At 45.9% G+C, this 17,813-nt stretch overlaps 1 protein-coding gene across 1 annotated transcript in view; it reads left to right on the top strand.

Moving 5' to 3' along the window:
* ZNF410 (zinc finger protein 410) overlaps positions 1–17,813 on the top strand; it is a 146,526-nt gene that overhangs the window by 20,490 nt on the left and 108,223 nt on the right.

Below are 17,813 nucleotides of genomic sequence, written 5' to 3'. Positions count from 1 at the left end.
TTCCAAAGAGAACAGGGGGAATCCATTCCATCCTAGACCTAAGGGCCTTGAACAAGTTTCTCAAAAAAAGAAAACTTCAAGATGGTTTCGGCACCCTGATTCCCTATTGCAAAAAGGGGACTGGCTATGCTCTCTCGATTTAAAGGACGCATACACTCACATTGAGATCTTCCCAGGTCACAGGAAGTATCTCACATTTGTGGTGGGAAAACAGCCCTTCCAGAACAAAATGTTGCCATTCGGGCTAGCGTCAGCCCCACGTGTCTTCACAAAATGTCTGGCCATGGTGGATGCGCACCTCCGCATAATGGGAGTGCATGTCTTCCCATACTTGGACGATTGGCTGGTCAAGAGCACCTCTCAGATTGGGGCCGATCGGTCCCTGTGCTTGACAATCCGGGTGTTGGAGTCGCTAGGGTTCGTCATCAACTACTCAAAGTCCCAACTCAGTCTGTCACCTCGATTGGACTTCATAGGAGTCCTGCTAAACACTGCTCAGGCAAGAACCTTCCTACCTTGCTCCAGGGTGGTCACCTTGGCGTCCAAAGCAGTGGTGATTCAACAGAGCGACAGGTTTCAGCTTGACACACATTGAGGCTGTTAGGGCACATGGCCTCAACTATCCATGTTACTGCCTTGGCATGCCTACACATGGGCAGAGCCCAGTGGACCCTGAGGTCACAGTGACACCAGGCCATGTAGAGCCGCTGGGCTTACAACCAAGTCACTCCTCTCTGGGACTATTTGTCCTGGTGGTGGGCTCTCTCGAATTTGGAATGGGAAATATCTTTCCAAAATCACCCTATCCAAATTGCCCTTACCACAGATGCATCCACCTTGGTGTGGGGAGCTCATGTAGAGGGGCTCCGCACCCAGGGCTTATGGTCCACCCAGGAATCATGGGGGTCAGATCAACTTCTTGGAGCTCTGGGCAATCCAGGTACATGCTATGGGCTTTCAGAGATCGGCTTTCCAGCAGTATCGTCCGATACAAACAGACAACCAAGTTGCGATGTTGTATGTCAACAAGCAGGGAGGTACATGGTCGTACCTCCTGTGCCGGGAAGCGGTCCAGATCTGGTCCTGGGCCCTGTCCCAGGGGATGGTACTCGGGGCTATGTATCTAGCTGGAACAGAGAATGTGATAGCTAAAAAACTGAGTCGTGCCTTCAGACCTCACAAGTGATCTCTGGACCAGGGGGTAGCGAACTGTGTCTTCCAGATGTGAATTTGTACGTGTCCCCCTGCAACAGGAAGGTGACTCCAGTTCTGCTCCCTGTATAGGACAGATGGCAAACCAGCCTCAGATGCCTTTGTCTGACATTGGGGCAGGGGTCTTCTGTACACATATCCTCCAATTTCTCTAGTCATGAAGATTCTCTTGAAGCTTTGCAAGGACTGAGGGGCTATGATCCTCATTAGTCCCTCATTGACTGAGGCAGATTTGGTTTCCACTCCATCGGGAGTTGTCCATCTGGAGACAGATCAGTATGGGGACTTCCACAGATCCCATCACGCAAGATCAGGGCAGGCTGCAGCATCCCAACCTCCAGTCCCTGTCGCTCATAGCCTGGATGTTGAGAGGTTAATCTTGCAGCCTCTTGCTCTTTCTGAGGATGTCTTGGATCCTGGTGGCTTCCAGAAAGCCTTTCACTAGAAAGTCCTACAGATTGAAGTGGAGGAGGTTTTCTATGTGGTGTGAGCAGAAGGCCCTCAATCCGTTCTCCTGCCCCACGTGAAAACTGCTTGACTGCCTTCTATACCTGTCTAGGCTGGCTTGAAGACCAGCTCCATTAGAGTTCATCTCAGTGCAATTGGCGCATACCACCAAGGTGTAGATGGTACGCCCATCTTTGTACAACCGATAGTTGAACGCTTTATGCAGGGCCTGCTTCAATTGAAACCTCCCCTAAGGCTGCCTCCTTTGTCTTGGGACCTCAGCGTGGTGCTACTCAGCTGATGAAAGCTTCGTTTGAGACACTGTGCTCTTGTGACCTGAAGTATTTGACCTGGAAGATCATATTTTTGGTGGTGGTCACCTCACTCACAGGTTCATTGAGCCACAGGCCTTAGTGGCTTATCCACCTTATATCAAGTTTCATCATGATAGGATGGTCTTGCATATCCACCCTAAGTTCCTGCTCAAGATGGTGACAGACTTCCATCTTAAACAGTCAATTGTCAAGCAAGTGAGCCTCAGCCATCTATCTGGAGCAGATAGAAGCCCATAGACAGTCCACCCAACTTTTTATTTCTTTTGACAGGAATTAGCTTGGGAGTTGCAGTGGCCAAACAGACACTATCCAATTGGCTAGCAGACTGCATCTCCTTCTGTTATGCCCAAGCGATACTGCATCTTGGGGATCTTGTCAAGGCTCAATCTGTTACAGCCATGGCAATGTCAGTGGCCCACTTGCAAGCAGGTCCTGTGGAGGAGATCTGCAGGGCTGCGACATTGAATTTTCTCTACACTTTCGCATCTTTCTTCTGTCTGGATAGGGATGGCCAACATGATAGTAGGTTTGGCCAGTCTGTCCTTAGGTTCTACACTTCAAAGAGATTCCAAACTCTCCCTGTCTAGAGCCCATTGTTTGTGTTCAAGCTGTCTTCCCCTCTGTTACTAACAGCACTGTGGTTGTTGTGCTCTTTGGCACCTAGTTGGTGCTTTTTGGTCCCCTTTTGTGTTGGGGAGCAGTCGGTAGCAAGGGATTCACCCATGTGAGGATTATTATCCTGCTTGTCCTAGGAGAAAGCAGAGTTGCTTATCTGTAACAGGTGTTCTAGGACAGCAGGATTTTAGTCCTCACAAAACCCGCCTGCTACCCGGCGGAGTTGGGTTTCTTCTATTTTTGGTTTTAAATTTTTTTTATAATTTAACTTTTTATTTGGATATACAACAAATACACGCTAAAACAGGTGACATAAAGCTACATCTCTTTCGAGACTGCCCACATATCCAATCAACGTTATACAACTTAGTCCCCCTCCCCCACAACTCTTAAGCATTAAACTCTGCGGTAGCAGGTGTATCCTGGTAAAAACAATCACACATCATACATAGGTATGTAGTCATAGATACTTGCAAAACAGAAATTCCACATGAGAAGGTAAGAGGCCCTCAGACATCGCAGCATAGGACCTACTCGGTAAGTCTCCCCGTGACCCTAAAACCCTAATTTCTTACTGCCCATATGTCTGAAGCCATTTATCAAAGGGATTCCATATTTTTTCATATTTAATCATTGCGTCCTTACGGTAAGCTGTGATCTTCTCCATCGTCCTTATACTCAATAGTCTCTTGACCACCAAACTGACCGATAGACATTCTCTCTTCTTCCACCACTGTGCCACGACTAACCTAGCCGCTATGGTTAAATAGCGCAAAAGTCGTTTAGTGGAAAAGCCCTGATCTTCATGTCCCATTCCCAAGAGCCAAGCTTCCGGGCTAAGCCATATCGCCGTGTCCAGCATCTCAGTGGCCATCTTATGGATATGCGCCCAGAAAGTTTTGATACCTGAGCATCCCCACCAAATATGTAAAAAAGTACCAGGGACTTTATCACATCGCCAGCACACATTTGGGGTCTGAGAATACCATTTTGATAGTTTGTCTGGGCAAATATACCATCTATAAAATAATTTATATTCATTCTCTATCATGGCAGTGGACATGGAGTGACGTCCTAAACCCAAGAAGCACATATTCCACCGTTCAGTATCCCACACTTCCCCCAAATCTGTCTCCCATGCTTTGAGATGCGAGGCTTGATACGCCCCGTTATCATCCAGTAATTTATAAACCTTGGACATTATTTTGGGCGGTTTCTTGGGTGCCAAACAAAACCCTTCTATCGGGGACACTCCTTTGGCTAGATCTCTAATGACCTCTGCGCTATGAAGATAATGCCGTAACTGGGCATAAGCCAGAAAGTCTTCCTTCTTGAGATTATATTCTTGTTGAAGAATGGAGAAAGGTTTCATCGCTCCCGCTTCCCACACCTGCTGTACAGAAGAAAGACCTTTATCACCCCAAATCTGAAATGTCTGAGACATACCACCCACCGGAAACTGGGACATAGATCGAATTTTGGCCGGAAAAAAACACCCCAGTTTCCCTGTAAGTCTCACCCTCCACTTATACCAAATTGATAGAGTGCACTGCAATGATGGTAATATAGATGACTCATTATATTTAGGTTGTGTCCGCTCCCAAAAAATGCTTTCTAAAACCTTCCGACCTAACCCAATGCCTTCAAGTGTCATCCACTGTTTCCTATGTCCTGGGATATGATATTCAATTACCGCTTGTATTTGGAAGGCTACATAATATTTCTGTAGGTGTGGAACTCCCAGTCCCCCCTTATCCCTGCTCCGATACAGAGCTGTGCGAGAGACCCTGGGAGGTCTTTTTTTCCATATGTAAGCAAAGACTTTCTTCTGTACCTTGGAAAACCAAATATCCAGGATTAGACATGGCAATACTTGAAAAAGATAACTTAATCGGGGAAAGAGATTCATTTTTACAATGGCTATTCGCCCCAACCATGAAACCTGAAATCTGTCCCACTTTTGCAAATCCTGATATAATTTGCTAAGTAGAGGCTCGTAATTCACCCGGAATAGGTCTTTATACTCAATGACCAGGTTGACTCCTAAATATTTGATAGGCCCTTTCGTCCAACGATAATTAAATAATTGGGTTAACATGGATTGTTGGGAGGTCGAGAGGTGCAAAGGTAAAATCTCCGACTTGTCCATATTAATTCGAAACCCCGAAACCGCCCCAAACTGGCCCAATATAGTCGTGAGCGCTTCCAAGGATCGAACTGGGTCAGTGACTGTAAATATGATATCATCGGCATATAATGATATTTTTGAGTGGAAATTAGCTGCCTGCACTCCAGTAACAGTCCCGGTCATCCGAACCAGTTCAGCTAAAGGCTCCACACTGAGAGCAAAAAGCAGGGGAGATAAGGGGCATCCCTGCCGAGTGCCCCTGAAAATCGGGAAAGTATCTGTGTAGCCCCCATTCACTCTTATACATGCCCTCTGGTCTCTGTATAACTCCTTTACCCAAGTCAGAAAACCACCACCTAAGCCCATCCGTTCCATTACTGTGAATAAGAAAGGCCAATGAACCCTGTCAAATGCCTTCTCGGCGTCAATAGTTAACAGAAGCGATGGAGTTTTAGTGCGATTTAATATAGATATAATGTTGAGAATTTTACAAATATTATCAGCTGTGGATCTCCCCGGCATAAAGCCGGCCTGATCGTCCTTTACTTATGATAGAATCACTGTCTGAAGATGATTAGCCAATACTTTAGCGAGCAATTTGAGGTCAATATTTATCAGTGAGATCGGACGATAAGAGCTACAAAGCTTTTCATCTTTCCCAGGTTTGGGAATAATTGTTATTCCGGCAGTATTACCATTAGGCAATAAATGGTGACCGTCCCGTAAGGCATTAAACATGTCTGTAAGTGGTTGCACTAAGAGTCCCATGAACTTCTTATAAAAGAAGGGTGTGTACCCATCTAAACCCAGGGCTTTTCCCGGCTTTAACGTTTTAATAGCATGGAGAACTTCCATTGAGGTTATAGGAGAACCTAGACGGAATTGCTCCTGTTCAGGCACAACAGGCAAGGATACCCTGTCTAGAATCTGAAAAATATCCCCTTCCGATTGGTTTTAATTTTTATTGTAATTTTGTTACAAGACTGAAGAGGGACTGTGTGGATGCAAGGAATAAGGCATACTGGGCATGCTCAGTCAAAGTTCCAGAAACTTGGACATAAGTTTTCTATGCCGGGCTCCATCTGATGTCACCCATATGTAAGGAAAACATCCTGCTGTCCTAGGAGAATACTTGTTACAGGAAAGCAACTCTGCTTTCTCCTAGGACAAGTGACATTAGTCGTCGGAAGCCCCATTCTCCGATGCCCCTGGTAGTCCTAGGCGTTCCCCCACCGACACCGGTATTGGGCACTGTGCCACCTTAGAGACCCATGGAAGAGCTGGTGATGCCTCATCCTCCTCCATCAGTCCTGACCACTCTGGACTTTCAGGAGGCGTTGGACCGCAGGGTGCAGTCCCTGGTGCTTAAGGCTCTCCAGAGCATTGAGCATTCGGTGCACCGGTGCCCTTGATGCTAGCACGCCTGCTAGAACATCTGGAAGTCCTTCTGGGTGCCCTTCCAACGCAGCCGGTGCCCAAGGGGCCATTTGTTCTGCATCGGCCACCGATGCCCTCCATTAGAGCGATCCCGATTCTCAGGTCCTCCGAGGAGAAAGATCACGGTTCCCCTAGCCCTTGCTGGGTCCTTCTAGCCTCCCGTGACCTCCAGTCCCCTCGATACCAGGGGAACCGTTGATTCCTGCAATGCCCTTGAGACCTCCAAAGCCTTCGGAGCCTAGGGCTGATGCCCCTCACGGACCTCGCCCATGGTACGTTGGTCCTAGTGAGGAGGAAAGGCCTTACGACCCTCCTATTCGGACGACCCGCTCTCGGAGCTCTCTCCACCGGAGGAACAGCGCCAGTCACCCCCCCCCCCCCCCCCCCCCCGAGGACTTGTCCTTTGTGGGGTTTGTCAGGGCCATGGCTGAAGCCATTCCCTTTCAGCTGCTTACGGAGGAGGATGCGTGACATTAGTGCTGGAAGCACTCCAGTTTGTCAATGCTCCTAAGGAGATTGTGGCAGTTCCTATCCACGATATTTTTAAGGACCTCCTCCTCCACATGTGGGAGCACCCCATTTCTATCTCCCCCGTAAATAGAAAGGCCAACACCACCTACTTGGTGCAGCAGGCCGTGGGGTTTGAAAAGTGGCATCTCCCCCACCAGTTGGTGGTCACGGAGTCCGCCTTGAAAAAGGCCGGCGTTCCTGCACCCATGCCTCCGCCCCTTGGGGGCGTGAGCACAGGGAGCTCGATACCCTGGGCAGGAAAGCTTTCCAAGGCGCCATGCTGGTGACCAGCATCGCCGCCTACCAGCTTTATATGACCCAATATAACTACAATCTCTGGAAACGGGACCAGGAATTTGCCTAGGGCCTGCCTCGACAGCAGCAAGAGGCCCTCTCCGCCATTACCCTGCTGGGTCTCAAGGCGGGAAAGCATGAGGTGCGTTCCACCTACGATGTTTTCAAGACAGCGGCACACGTAGTGGCTGTGGGCATCGGCACCAGGATAATGGCATTGCTTCGGGCCTCTGACCTCCAGCGGAGGTCCAAGATAGGCTAGCTGACCTCCCCTGCACAGGCGAGAATCTCTTTGGGGATAAGGTCCAGGATGTGGTGGCGGAATTGAAGGACCAGCATGATACCCTTCAACAGCGGTCCGCTAGCACCTCTGAAGGCATTTCCTCTGCCAGGAAATCCTCCAGGCGAGGTTCTCAGAAGCCCTTTTACCGACAGAGTAAATATTATTATTCTCCAGCCTCCCGGGCTCGTACACCATGCACCGGTTCCAGGGGCCGTCCTCATCAACAGCGAGTGTCTAGATCCCAGCAAGCCCCGGCTACAGGCTTTTGAATGACAGTGAGGGAGCGGAGGAAGTTAGTTGACCGTACCCCTGTCATCAGATCCCCCAGTCATTGGTAGGCTCATGAGCTTCGCCCATCGCTGGGAAGAAATCACGTTGGACCGCTGGGTCCTCTCTATCATTCACCAAGGGTACTGTCCAAATTTCAGCTAACTCCCAGAGACCTTTCCCCCCATGCCCTTCGTGAGATTTGTCCACCCAACTGGTCATTCTTCAGATGGAACTCTCCGCCCTCCTTGTGGAACCGTTCCCTAACCATCAGCAGGGCCAAGGGTTCTATTTGAGGTATTTCCTCATTCCAAAGTGGAATGGTGGCTTACGCCCCATTCTTGACCTCCGGGTGTTGAACAAAGTTTCTCATAAGAGAAAAGTTCAAGATGGACTCTCTGGGCACGCTGATCCTACACCTCAAAGGTGGAGACTGGCTTTGCTCCCTCGATCTCAGAGGCTTACACACCCATTGCAGTTGTCCCCAGCCACTGGAAGTACCTCTGCTTCGTGGTGGGGAAAGTACATTACCAGTACAAAGTGCTGCCCTTTGGGTTGGCATTAGCCCCCATGTTTTTACCAAATGCCTAGCGGTGGTGGCCGCTCGGTGCACTTGTTCCCCCTACCTGGACGACTGGCTGGTCAAGAGTGACTCCCGCTCTGGAGCTTTGCATGCTCTGCCCCTGACGGTGCAGACACTGCAGACAGTGGGATTTGTTATAAACTTCCCCAAGACTCATCTCTGCCCATCTCCTCAGCTGGACTTCTTAGGTGCCAGGCTGGACATGGTGCAGGCGAAATCTTTTTTGCCCAGAGACTGGGCGATCGCCCTTGCCTTGCTGGCTGTTCTTGTCCGGAACAGCCGGAGGATGCCAGCTCACCTTCTGCTTCGCCTGCTGGGTCACATGGTGGCCTCCGTCTATGTGACCGCCCACCTCATCCTCTGCATGAGGAGAGCCCAATGGACCCTATAGTCCCAGTGGCAACAGGCTTCCCAGGATCTTACTTAGCTTTTGGGTACTTGCCAGGTACTTGTAGCCTGTATTGGCCACTGTTGGAAACAGGATGCTGGGCTTGATGGATCATTGGACTTATCCGGTATGGCAATTTCTTATGTTCTTATCTCAAGGCTCTGTTGCAGTTACGGACCCTCTAACAGTGTCTCTATCCTGGTGGGAAGATCTTTCCTACCTGGAAAAAGGACTTCCCTTCCAACCCTCTCTGCCTCAGGAGATTCTCACCACCGATGCCTCCACTCAAGGCTGGGGAGCCCATGTGAACGGTATCCACACACAAGGTGTCTGGACTGCCTCCGAAGCCCGCTCTCAGATAAACTTCCTGGAGCTTCGAGCAATTCGGTATGCTCTGTGGGTGTTTAGAGACCAATTGTCATCCAGGGACATCCTAATTCGGACGACAACCAAGTTGCGATGTGGTATTATCACAAGCAGTGAGGCATGTGTTCGATCCTCCTCTGCCTTGAGGCAAAGAGCATAAGAAATTGCCATGCTGGGTCAGATCAAAGGTCCATCAAGCCCAGTATCCGGTTTCCAACATAGGCCAAACCAGGCAACAAGAACCTGGCAATTACCCAAACACCAAGAAGATCCCATGATACTGATGCAATTAATAGCAGTGGCTTGGCTATTCCCTACGTAAACTTGATTAATAGCAGTTAATGGACTTCTCCAAGAACTTATCCAAACCTTTTTTGAGCCCAGCTACACTAATTACACTAACCACATCCTCTGGCAACAAATTAATTGTGCGTTGAGTGAAAAAGAATTTTCTCCGATTGGTCTTAAATGTGCTACTTGCTAACTTCATGGAGTGCCCCCTAGTCCTTCTATTATCCGAAAGTGTTAATAACCGATTCACATCTACTCGTTCAAGACCTCTCATTTTTTATTTATTTTATTTAAATTCTTTTAATATACCGATGCTCAAGACGAGGTCTTATCGTACCGGTTTACAATGAAACTAGGGGAGAACCAATTAACAATATATAGAAGGTAAAAAGTTACATTGAACAAGGGGAATAAACATGGGCTTTGGAAGAAAGGAAAGATTTCAAAATAATACAACTGGAGAGTACCAAAATGGTAACGAGACAAAAGTAAATTAACAAATGGAAATTAACATAAGGTTGCTGAATTCGGCTGGAGAGTTATCGCAGGCAGGTGTTATCAGAACAGGGGAGGTAACGTGTGTGGGGGGGAATAGGGAGAGGGTGGGTATGTGAGAGAGTTAATAAAGTTGAGAGAGGCTTCTTCAGCTGTATGCTTGGGCGAACAGCCAGGTTTTCAGTTTCTTCTGAAGGATAGGTGGCATTGTCATGATCTTAAAGACCTCTATTATATCCCCCCTCAAGCCGTCTCTTCTCCAAGCTGAACAGCCCTAAACTCTTCAGCCTTTCCTCATAGGGGAGCTGTTCCATTCCCCTTATCATTTTGGTCACCCACAGAGACAGGCCCTGTCACGGGGAATGTCTCTGTGGGCGACTTGCCTGCCTGGCCATCTCAATGTGTTAGCAGACCGCTTAAGCCGCTCATTCCAGCCACACGAGTGGTCCCTCAACCCGGAGGTAGTGGCCGAGCTATTCCACCTACAGCTTGAAATGGAAAAGGTTCTCCATCTGGTGCGTGGGTCATGATTTGGATCCTTTCTCATGCCCCCTCCCCCGGTTTGTTGGACTACCTGTGGCATCTGTCAGAGGTCTGGGCTCCAGACTAGCTCAGTCAGGGTGCACTTCAGCGCTGTCAGTGCGTACCATCAAGGTGTCGCTGGCAAGCTCGTTTAGGTCCAACCTTTAGTGGGCCACTTAATGCGGGGCCTCCTCCAGCTGAAGCCCCCTCTTCAGCCTCCGGTTGCATCTTGGGACTTCAATGTTGTCCTGGTGCGGCTCATGCGTCCTCCTTTTGAGCTGCTGCAATCCTGCGACCTGAAGCTTCTCACCTGGAAAGTCATATTCCTGGTGACAATTACTTCAGCTCGTAGAGTCGGTGAGTTTCAGGCTCTGGTTATGTACGCGCCATACACAAAGTTCTTTCATGATTGTGTGGTCTTGTATATGCATCCAAAGTTTCTGCCCAAGGTTGTAACTGATTTTTCTTATCAGTCCATCGTTCTACCCACCTTCTTTCCGAGGCCTCATTCCCACCCAAGGGAACGGGCTCTTCATACCTTGGACTGTAAAAGGGCCTTGGTTTCTACCTCAATCGCACTGCTGGCTATAGACAGTCCACCCAGCTCTTCGTGTCCTTTGATTCCAACTGGCTAGGGGTGGTGGTGGGTAAACAGACCTTGTTGAACTGGCTGGCGAATTGCATCGCCTTCTGCTATGCGCAGGCGGGCCTTCTGCTAGCCGGCAGAGTAAAAGCTCAGTTTGTGTGGGCTATGGTGATGACGGTGGTGCATTTTTGTGCACCTCCACTTCGTCAAGATCTGCGGGCTGCAACCTGGAGTTCTCTTCTCATGTTTGCGGCTCATTATTGCTTGGATAAAGACAGGCGTCAGGCCAATGCCTTTGGTCAATCTGTCCTGTGTACCCTGTTCCAGGCCTGAACACAACTCTTCATGCCTTTGTGGTAATCAGACAGTCCCCTGCTGTTCAAGAGTGCCGCAGTTGTGTTGTGCCTGTTGGCACCTTGTTCGGTTGCTGTTGGTCTCTCCTGTTAGCAGGGGTGGACTGGAGCATGGTATTCACCCACATGAGAGGACTACCATCCTGCTTGTCCTAGGAAAAAGCACAGTTGCTTACCTGTAACAGGTGTTCTCCTAGGACAGCAGGTTGTTAGTCCTCAGGAGTCCCGCCTGCCTCCCCTTGGAGTTGGGTTATCCTTTTGGTTTGTTTTGTATTTTTGCTTGTATTTTTGCTATGTTACAAGACTGAAGGAGGACCTCTCCTGGATGCACGGATAGCAGCAGGCTGAGCATGCTTAGTCTGCTGGTCAAAGCTTCTAGAAATTTTGACGCAAGTTTTCCGTGCCGGGCTCCATCGGATGAGGTCACCCACAAGCAATGTTCCCTCTAAGCTGTGCGCGCGCACACGGCCCGTGAAGGCCACGCACATGGTACAAGGTTTAGCGCACAGAGTTTTTAATCTTAGAGTTTTTCCAAAAACTAAGCAAATTATTAGGCATGAAATCATTATACTTGCACAGCAATGATGGGAGACACCTAACGTGCACTACATAATGTCTGTTACGTAGAACTGACTGCTAGGTCATTAATGGGATGAGGTCAGGGAGAGCTCATACTCCCAACCTCCAAGGTCATGGCATAGCTGCAGTGGTTCAGGGTACAGCAACACAGTGTGGATGGGATGCTAGCATTGCTAGGCTACACAATACACACGCGTACCCCGACTGGTCCGGCGCGAGCACGTAAACCCGGCGCCGATCCGCTCTCTCGGGCGAATGCACACACGCATCCCCACCCAAGGCTCATCCATTTCCATCCCCCAGATAATCTCCTTGGCCTGCGACGATCCCCCGCAGCCCCTGCCGATCTCTACCCGCTCCGCGAACAGGACGCAATAAATGGCCGTAGCGGGGTCAGACCGAGGGTTCTGTCGAGCCCGGCGGAATCCGGTACGGCCGTAAGTGCCGGCAAGCACCAAAAAACTGTCTGTCCCGTGCCGCCAATGCTAGTGACGCGTACAAGAATCTATGCTGTGTCAGCAGCTAGATGACTGAGTGTATATGATCCCCAAAATCATAAAACAAAAAGACTTGAGGAAAAACTGCAAACTTGCAGAATGTTTAGATTTCATAAATCTTTATTCCAAAGGAAAATTCCAACACCAATAGGGGGTGGTATCAGAAAAATTAGTGCTCCAGTCTCATGGGCTCTTGCCCTTACAGGGCTACAAACCCTCTCTTGTATTAGCACTATCGATCACGTCACTTACCACTTCCATATGGTGTAAAGATTTTTTTATTTTATCACTATTTACCCATTTTAATGTGCAGTTTTTCCTCAAGTCTTTTTGTTTTGTGATTTTGGATTAATTTGAGGAACTGAGCTATTGTTTTTGTGATTTATATTGAGTGTATATGATGCCATGTGGTAATATAAATCATTTCTAAAGAACATTAGAAAAAGATAGTGTCAACTGGTTAAGTTTAAATAAGTTGATAATATTTAAGTAATTACAATTAAGATAAGATTTGAATGCATAAAAACCGAAATGAGTAAAGGTGTTAAACTCAAGAGAACAGCTACATCATTTAAATCGAATGGCTAGATGAGACTGTTGAAACTAATACCACGAAGTCGCACGGCTTAACTCGTGTAGCCCTACGCAAAATTTTTTCATATGATGAAGATAAGTCATTTGTCTGATGTGCACTGAAGCGAAAGCTGTAGGAGAGTTTTCTACGGGTAAAAGTTGGAACGAGGTCTGGAAACTGGATTTCCTCAAAAGACATCTAGTAAGTAAATCTCACATTGACAGTGTAACAAAATTGAAAAATATGAATCCACTAATTCGTGGTGGGTTGAAGAACCTGTTACTAGAGACTCCAGAAGGAAAAGCAAAGGAGGCAAATCGTTGTAGAGCGGAAGCATTCGAATCCAGGTGAGCTAAAGGTCCTGATTGACAGCATCTTGCTAGCCATCAAATTGAACTCCTCTATGGTGGCTGTTACAGATATAAATGAACACATGGCCAAATTTCTAAAGCTGCCAGATAGTTGGAGAAGTAAAAATTACGCATTTGAATTTCTTGAAGTCATCAACAGCATTGTTCAAAATGATATAATGCAAGAAATTTCTTCGGCATTGTTCCACACTTTGACTGTTCATGAAAGCACTAACATATCTTTGACCAAATGCTTAATACTTTACTTTAAGTATCGGCCTAGCAATGCTTTGGATTACAAAGTTAAACCTAAATACCTTGCACCTTCAGACTCAAGGTTTTGGAATATTCAGTCAATTGACTAACAGTTATGGCTGTTTATTAAATTCTGACATTAATTGGATCTGTAATCTATTTTTTTCTTTAAATCCATTAATTAAAAAATATTGTTAAGGAGAAGGTGGAATGTTTCATAAAATTTCTTAAACACTACTACAATGTAATGTATCTGATCTTTTAATCATGAACTCTCCACCTCCGTCCTTATAATTTTTGTGCTATTTTTTACTGCGCATATGTGAATTAAAATGAATGTTTTTCAATGCCAATTATTATAGCTATCATTGTCCATATTCTCAATATTGAACCGGTTTGTTTAAACTCAATATAGATGTTTAAAGCTTAGAATGAAACGAAACCGACTTATCTTGGGAGTTATCATCCACCCATACTTGTACTCCCCTACAAGGCCTTGTTTCAGACCCAGCAGGGTCTTTCTTCAGGAGATGTATGTGCCTGTTAGATGGTCTGTAAATGTTTTAAACGCCACAATCCGGTCAACTTCTTAATCCATGTTTGTATTGGACGACATGCTATGCTTTTCCTTCAAGATGGTCTTCCAATCAATTTCTTAGAAATAATGGCAAGCCGTGAATGTTTCTCTATCTTTATGAGCCGTGGTTTTTTATGCTTTTCAAACGCTCGCTGATTTTTCTACACAGCTGGGTGGATTAAGAACATAAGAAAATGCCATACTGGGTCAGACCAAGGGTCCATCAAGCCCAGCATCCTGTTTCCAACAGTGGCCAATCCAGGCCATAAGAACCTGGCAAGTACCCAATGCTCTGTTCATTCATTCAAATCAAACCAATCACCGTTTACGTAAGTGGTCCCGCTGCCGACGTACAATTAAATCAATGAATTCTAATCCAATTCTTCATTAAGACCTGCCGGTGTCTGAGACTTTAAAGTGAAAATCATTTGGTGCCATCATTTGGTGGCATTTTGCGATGCTGCTTTAATCGTATCTGCCATCAAACTTTTTTATACATCAAACAAGCTTGATTTAAGGAAGATGATTATGTTTACATCAGACGGAGCCTCTATGTTATGAAGAAAAAATGGAGTAGCAGCACAGTTGAAAAAAGAAATCCCACACCTAACTCAGCAACACTGTGTAGCACATCATGAAGATTTAGGAATAACTGATACGTGGAAAGAAGTCAAACTGATGCAAGACATTGAAGCTCTTATCAGAACTGTGTATTCGATGTTCAGTAGATCTATTTCGAAAAGAGTTAAATTTCAAGAAATCATTGACTCCTCAGAGCATGAATCAGTGGCATTCAGACCTTTAAATGAAGTGTGATGGCTGTCGAGGCATTTTGTTGTGCAAGCTATAGTTCGAAACTATGCTGTTTTTTGTTACAATATTTCGAGGAAGAGCAGGGAAAAGACCCAATTGCCAAATACTGTTTCAAGAAGCTGAGCACTTCTGAGTTTAGGGTAGCTCTAAAAATTTTGAATGATGTTCTATCAGATTTGGCTTCATTGTCTCTTCTTCAGAAGAAGGGTTTAACAGTTCTAGAAACTCACCATCTAGCTCGAGGCAAACTGAACAAGATCAGAAGTCAATATCTAACAAGCTCACCTCAGTGGGAGTCAATGTTACATCACTATTACAGGTACCAACCAATAGTTGCAGTCGACACAAGCTCGCTGATCACATTTATCAATCTCTCTTGTGTGTCCATCTGGATGAAAGGTTTCCAGAAGATGAAATACAGGCATGGGCTGCATTTGATGTTGGGTCTCTTGTTAATTGTGACTTCAATTTCAAAATTGATAACATAAAATCCACTTGTGCTCAATATAAAGAGTTTCTGCCTGAGGAGTTTAACAGTAGTTGATCAATTACAACAACTTCACATTCGTTGTGCTGAGAAAATCAAGACAAAGTTGTTTCAAATTTGTCATCTATGTTGTCATTTGTACTCAAAATGAACAATTAAAGTCCTCGCTGTGTTGATGGATATTGGAGAACCATTCATGGCATCCAGTGTAGACTGGGAATGGGCTTCAGTTTAATGAACGCTACGAAAACCAAATCGCGGAATCTGTTAGACTGAGCATTTGGATATGATCATGTGTGTGAAGAACTATTAACTAGATGGCGGAAATATAGATCTTGACAGAATCTATAAGGAATGGACAAATGTCAAAGACCGCAGGGGAAAACTGTAAATATTATGGACTGTGAAGTTGTGAACTGAGTTATGAGGCGCAGTCGCCCAGTATATATGGTATAAAACAAACTGTTACGCTTTCTATTTGCTATATCTTGGTAGCCTCTTTAGTTAAGTATATAAACATGTTAACATTTCACCTGGTCTTCACTTCTTTTTTAACTCCAGTAGTCTGAGTTGTAAGTTTGGACGCACAACATTAAGTTAAGTTCGGAAAAGTTGCACACAAAAGTTTTGCGCACATAGCATGTCAGAAATTAGAAGGAACATTGCCCACATGTGAGGACTAACATCCTACTGTCCTAGCAGAACACCTGTTACAGGTAAGCAACTGTGCTTTTCTTTGCAATCTTGATTCTCCAAGACAGCAGGATGTTAGTCCTCACACGGGGTGACATCATCAGATGGAGCCCGATGTGGAAAACCTTATGTCAAAACTCTAGAACTTTGACTAGCACACTGAGCATGCCCAGCATACCCATGCCCCGCGTCCACTCAAAATTATGAAGAGATATGCAGCTTTACTTACTGTAACCAAAACTGTGATGAGGGCAAATGAAGGAAATTTAAAATTGATCTTTGTTGTTGAAGATGATCATCTTCAACAACAACAAAAGGTTCATTTTAAGTTTTTTTTTGTTTTGTTTTTTTTAATAATTGAGCACATTTTTAAGGAACAGTTGATTTAAAAAAATCTAAAAGACATTTCTTGTGGAGATAATGAAGTCAATTAACAAAAGATAAAAGCCCATAGCCCATGTGCACAATGACTTCTACACTACGTTTATTTTCATAACTACATATATGTCAGATATACTACAAATATGCATAAAATGTTGAGATAAAAAGCTAATTTCCTTAAGGACATATTTTACTTCTCATCCTACCTATACTGAATTCATTGTATGATGATGACATATCCTCACCATCTCTACGAATACAACATTAAGTGTTTTGTTATGTATTCTCCACCTTGAGCGAGTTTTTTGTGAAAGAAACCTTGGATTCTAAGACTGATTTCCACTTTCCTTCAGAATCAGAAAAGTGCAGTAAGAGTAGGCTGAACGTAAGGCTGCTGCCAGTGTGACCTTAAGTTGTTAGAGAGAGGCTGCAGAGAAGCATGAGAAGCCTACAACTGCTCTTCCCATTAGCTTGCTCTAGAAAAGGCTCCAATTACATCGTCAGCCCAGGCTGCTGCGCTAGCACTGACCTCTCTTCCCATCCCCCATCAAAGGCAAGTTTCAGCAGTGTCATGGAAGGCGACTTTTTATGCCTTTGATTATGACTTTTGGCACTTGGGCACACTGGAAAGAGCATTATAGGCAGCATTTAATACAATTTTGGAAAGTTATATGTGGGCTGGACAAAACATATTGATGTGCCAGATTTGACATGTGGGCCTTAGTTTGCTCACCCTTGCTTTAGAGCTCTTTATAACTTTGAAAACGAGCAGTGCTGCTGTAAGACAGCCTAGAATTTACTCAGACACCACGATCCTTAAACTCTCAAAAGCTAGTTTAAATTATTCTGTTCTAAAGTTACCACTTACAACTTGTTAACCTTTTTTCTACATTCCGTCTTAGAAATGGTAGCATGGAAGCTTTTCTCCTCCTAAGGAATCTTTACTTCTATCCCTTTCTGACCATCTCCTCCGAGGCATGGGTCAAGGCCACAGCTACCTACTTGCCCTCCTCGACATTTCTTCAGCCTTCGACACCATTAGCCACCATCATCTTCTAACCCGTCTAGAAAACATTGGCATCACAGGTCTGGCTCTTTCCTGGTTCAAATCCTTCCTCTCTAACAGAAAGTTCTCCTTTAAAATGGGGAACTCCACATCTACCCCCCAACCCCTCCAGCAGGGAGTCCCCCAAGGCTCCTCACTTTCCCCCACTCTCTTCAACATTTACATCACTCCCCTATGCCACCTCCTCTCTGACCTTAAACTTAAGTTCTACCTCTACGCCGATGACGTGCAGATCATCATCCCCATACAGAACTCTCTCACAGACGCCCTAGAACACTAGGAAAAATGCCTCATGGCCATTAACTCTCTCCTTACTAATCTCCATCTTGCCATCAACACGAACAAAACTGAGCTGCTACTCATCTCCCCCCACTCATCCGCTTCCCCTCCTCTGCCTAATACTACCAAACTTAACCCTCCTCCAACACA

The sequence above is a fragment of the Rhinatrema bivittatum genome, chromosome 4 (genome assembly GCF_901001135.1).
Source record: "Rhinatrema bivittatum chromosome 4, aRhiBiv1.1, whole genome shotgun sequence".
Taxonomy (NCBI): Eukaryota; Metazoa; Chordata; class Amphibia; order Gymnophiona; family Rhinatrematidae; genus Rhinatrema; species Rhinatrema bivittatum.
This window is presented reverse-complemented; position numbering and strand designations above follow the sequence as displayed.